Source organism: Choloepus didactylus, chromosome 13 (genome assembly GCF_015220235.1).
Source record: "Choloepus didactylus isolate mChoDid1 chromosome 13, mChoDid1.pri, whole genome shotgun sequence".
Classification (NCBI taxonomy): domain Eukaryota; kingdom Metazoa; phylum Chordata; class Mammalia; order Pilosa; family Megalonychidae; genus Choloepus; species Choloepus didactylus.
Genome location: NC_051319.1, coordinates 59,575,042 through 59,580,665, shown reverse-complemented (window position 1 = coordinate 59,580,665; position 5,624 = coordinate 59,575,042).

The window sequence follows — 5,624 nt, the reverse complement described above, 5'->3', positions numbered from 1 at the left end:
GCTCCACAGTTTGGGGAGGTTTACTTACAGTTCTTGTGCTGTGATATCATCTGTTCCACCCATTCCAGACTGGTTTTTGTTGTGTGACAGGTCATAAATGTCCCCAACAGTTGTTCCAGACTATTTACTAGTTGTTCCTGGCTATATGCTAGTTGTTCCAGAGGACTAACTAAATTCCACAACTCCATATGCTGCCATATATGCCTGTTATCCTATTGGGTTTTGCAGTTATCCTTTTATTTGCCCTTACTTATTATTTTCATTTCTTCACACTACTTTAAGATACTTTCTCCTGTGGTTTCCTTTCAACCTGCAGAACTCCCTTTAGTAATTCTTGTAGGGCAAGTCTTTTGTTGATGAACTCTCTAGTTTCTGTTTATTTGCTGATATTTTCAACTCTCTCATTTCTGAAGGACAGTTTTGCTGTAAAGAATTTTGGGCTGGCAGTTTTTCTCTTTCAGCACATTAAGTATATCATACCACTGCTTTCTTACCTCCATGGTTTCTGAGGAGAAATCATCACTTAGTTTTGAGGATTCTTTGTATGTGATGATCCACTTGTCTCTTGCTACTTTCAGAATTCTTTTTCTTTGGTATTTGACATTCTGATTCATATATGTCTTGGAGTAGGTTTGTTAGGTTTTATTCTATTTGGAGTATGTTGAACTTCTTGGACATGTGTATTTACATCTTTCACAAGAGTTGAGAAGTTTTTGGTCCCGTTTCCTCAAATATTCTTTCAGCCCCTTTTCCCTCTTCTCCTTCTGGGACATGATGATGCATATGTTTGCACACTCTGTGCTGTTACTCAAATCCCTGAGACACTCTCAATTTTTTCTATTCTTTTCTCTAGGTGTTCTTCTGACTTCATGCTTTCAATTGTCCTGTCTTGCAGTTTGCTGATTCTTTCTTCTGCCTGTTCAATTTGCTGTTGTATGCTTCTAGGGTATTTTAATGTCTACTATTGGGCCTTTCATCCCCTTACTTTCTGATATGTAATTTCTTCTTTATGGTCACACATTGTCTTAATATACTCTATCCCTTTATGCTTATTTTCCTTCATTCCTTGAATTGATTTAGGAGATTTGTTTGAACTTCTTTGATTAGTGTTCCAAATTCCAAGTCTCCTCTGAAGTTTTAATTTGTTCCCTTGACTGAGCCATAGCTTCCTGTTTATTAGTATGGCACATAATTGATGGTGGTATCTAGGCATCTTATTTTTTTTCATGAATTAACCCTGTACATCCCTTTTTCTCTGTTGTCTTTGTTTTTATTGTTGTTTGCCTTTGTGTTGAGGCTCTTCCTTCATGCTTGGTCTAAGTTATTCTGGACCTTTAGAATAGCTTGTGTTTTGCATCTCAGAGTTGCTGTGCTCCTCCCCAACTGACTTGCTCTGGATATGTGGTGCAATATTTAAGATTATACTCTTTGTTCAAATGTTTCACCTCCTTTCCTCTATTCAATCTCTGGGAATCTTGATCTGTTGTTTTTGTGCAGAATTTTCTCTTCAGCTCCCATGATTTGTTGAAATTTCTTCTCTCAGTCAGTGTCCCATTTTCCTTAATGCTTTTCACTTCTGGGACCCATCCTGTCTTACAGCAGTTTAGTTTATCCCCTCCCTCCTTTCTTTTTTTTTTCTCTTTGAGACTTTTCTGCATCCAATTTCTTACCTGTTAGGGTATCCCACCATGGAGTATCAGGTGGGGTAAATCCAGAAATGTGGGTCACTCCAGAAAAGTCTGTTTTGCCTTTAAGTGGTCCAGCCAACTGATGCTGTGTTGACTGTGTGCACAACAGTTCTTGTCAGCATTTCTATTGTGGTCTCCTTCCCCCCACTCCACCTCCCAAAGGCCATTTTATATGCAGCACTCCTCAGTGGCTTGTGTTACATCCTGGTCTCTGTGGACTCAGGTCCCTGTGCCTGCATATGCATTGAGTTCCAACACACTGCTGTGAGTCATTATACATTCTGTTCGTGGTGGGTGAGACCCAGGTCATGCTTCTTCTGTTTAATTCTCAAGCTTCTTGGGACCAAGTGATCAGAAACCAACCAGCAGTCTGGGATGGAATTTTCCTACCTGATTTTTTTTTGTTTTTTTGATTCAGGGTTTGTGGTGTTCTCCAGTCTTTACAATCTCCAAAGTTCTAAGCAAGTGGGATATGTCTTTTTTCCCCCACTAAATCTCAAGGAAGACTTTCTCATTGGATGGCTTACATCACCATGTTGATGACTTCACTCCTTAAAGGTTTTTTAATGACTAAATGTACAGTACAACTTGCAGTTATTTGGAATGGTTGGTTAGTGTACTGTTCTTGCTAATTGCTTATTATAATTACCTGACAGTAAGATGCATAGTATTTATCAACTTTCAAAGAATTTAAATATTTATAACACTAAAATGATAGTAAACACAATCACTCTTTCTGAGATTGCCTTTCAGAAGGCAGCATTACTGCCTCAGAGTCATCAGATTTGCTACTTTTACAATGAGGTATGTAAAAAATTTATGTTTTTGGATTTTAGATAGGAAAATTTGACAGTTCTAAGTTATTTTTAAATAGATATTTCTTCCTAAAATAAATCTTATTCTTTAAAAAAAAGGCAACTTGTACAACCTGATTACGCAGTTAATTCTCTGTTTGTCGTATAAATGTCTACTAGGAAAGATAGAATATTAATCCCAGGCAGATGAGGTTGTTTTTTTTCTTTTACTTTTAATCACAGATTGGTAGGTATCGGTAGTCTTTAGTAAATCCTTTATTCCTGCATGGATCTTTATAAGGAAGGATACATCAAAAGTGATATCTTATATATACTTGTTAGATTAAAATATCTGTCTCAGTCCTTGTGATATAGCCATTAATTCCTTAATTTATCACTTTAGAAACCATGTCACATGCACTTTCTTTTTGAGTGGGGAATGGTATCTGATTTTTCCTCTTGAGCTCAGGATGTTGCTCTCTACATGTGGTGAATCTCTGTCAGAAGTGAGTAAAAGCTACATTAGATGTTTCTTATAAAGAAAATTAATTTTCTTTTCTTAACCTACTTCATTTTATTACCATCAGAATATAATTTGGAGAAGGAAGTGTAATGCATTTTGACAAGCCTTCCTGTAGGCAAGTTGTCCCAGTTGTCTTGGGTGATTTCTGCAGGGAAATGCCTTGGCTAGTACATAATTCAGATAAGACAGTGGCAAGAGATTGAACTGACCAATGATTCAGTGAGGAAATCATGTTGAAACCAAGATATTCTGTGTAAAATGTATGATATTTTTAATGCTTACATTTAAATTTACATTTAATATTTAATAAATCTGTCTCTGAAAGATAGTCTTTGAAACACAAGTTCAGGTATCTGACTGGCATTTCTGTGTGCCATAATTAGAGCTGTCACAACAATCTCTTAAAATAGAACCAGAAGGAGCTTGAGTGCTTTCTGTCTGGAGTTGTATTGGTATTACTTGATGTGAATACAGATTTGCCCCCAAAAAGTGAAGCTAAAAAATGCTTTCTGGTTATAAGTACAGCACAATGCATACCACATACACCACTCACACATTCACACATACACACAAACACTCCAAAGGAAACAACATTTTTTTCAAGGCTAATGGTGAGGTTTTCTTTTTCTTTAATATTTTAGATATTTATGAATAAGCAAGCATAGTGTAAATAAATCTATGAAGAAAAATGGTAGTAATAATTTCTGAAATTAAATTATAGAATAAAGAGGCTTCAAATATATTGTTATAATATAGAAAAGAAAATAGGATGATATCTGAAGAAGGTGAAATGAATGTTCATTAATGGATGCCATATCTGAACAGAGCTGCTTTTAATTCCTCATCTTAGGATTGCATGCAATTACTTAGTAAGTGAAAAAATGGCTCATAGATCTCTAATCTCTCCTTTCTGCAGTACATTTTCCCAAGTGATCAAAATCTGAAATGTGAATTTCCTGATTCACAAGTTAAATTCTCATTATGCTTTGTGATGATCCCACTAATCAGCCATGTAAAATTGCAGCATTTATTAGATAGAGTTCTTTTGTCAACTTGTTCTTCTTTTAGCTTATTGCCCATTTATTTGAAAAAATAATACAACAGAGTTCTCTCTTTTTGTTTTTAGAGTAAATTAGCCTTATTATGTCAGGTTACTGATTGTCAGATTGTAAAATTCTGGTAGAAATTCTGAAGCAGAGTCTACAGCAGCATCTCAAATGTAATGTTAATTCCTTTTATTTAAGAAACAAATGACAAGATCTGTATCATAATATCAGATATTGTCTCCAAACTATCTGACTTGTTCAAAAGCCAAGAAGAGCAAAGAGAAATATTGGTCTCTTCAATATATGTCAATTTTTAAAATGTGTGATGATTTTTGAGGGAAAGGCCAAATTTCTTGCTTAAGGGTTTGCACTTGAAGCCTTACCATTCACTTCCCAATTACTCCCCCATTGACACTGTTTTGTGCCTATCTCCAGCTAAGTGCTGAAGGTGTGCCAACTAATGGTTTGTCACTGCATTGGAGTTTAGAGGGTCATCCCAACCTGAGGAGAACTATTGGAGAATGAAACTCTCAGGACTAGTAGAATAAAAAGCCCTGAAGAGCACTTAACAATTATAATAGCAGTTATACCACACAGAGGGCACACCATGGAGCCTCAAGAAGGCTGATACTCATTTTCTGGACAGGGTGCTCTGGATGGTGTATATGCTGCCTAGGATTCTAACGTCCTGTGATCTAGACCACACAGGGCCAGCTGCCTTTCAAGGTGTTGAGTTTTCTTTACTATATCTCTGAAGTTCCTGATGAAAAATGGATGTGCTCTCTCAAAAGGGTCAAACATACTTGACTAAGAAAGAAAAAGAAGTGCTCGCTGGTTTTCAAAGACTCTTATAAACAGGAGGTAGCAGGAGAGAAGAGGAGCATAACGATATTGCAGAGGAGGAAGAGTTGTAGCCCCCTAAAATGCTGCCTCTATAGCCATTGGTCTGGAGAATATCCAACCCCTTACAAATATCCCAAGGAATACTGTTCCCCTCACAGTAATCAGGTTAGGAAGTTATACATATTTCTACAATATTTCAGGAATCTTTCTGAAATTGTATCCAGAATCCAGATCATGTTTTATTTCATATTCTTAAAGGTAAAATATATATATCTTGATTGTTGACTTGATTTATTAAAGTATTCAAAAATTTTAGCTCATAATGATAAGGGAATGGAAATCAACCTAGTTTTACTCTGAAAATATGATGAAGAAATTATAGTTTGTTTCTTTTGAGTAAGATAACACTTCACTACTTTTGCACATCAAGCCTAATTACCCATGTAGCATGAATTCTTCATGAAGGATTCCACTGACTTGCAAGAAAAAGTCAGCATTTACATTACTTATAAGCCTGGGACTTGGACATTGCAAAACTTTAGGGTATCAGGGATTTCTTCTGATTTCTTTTATTACTGATTAATATTTTCTGTAACAATTCCATTTTTTTCTGGCCAAAAATATCATCTTTATTTTTTTGCTCAAAGTTTAAGGTAAAATGATTGCTAAAATTTTTCATGTTAATTTTATTTTGTAGTTTTCTTTCTTCTCATCTAAATTGAATTCTTCA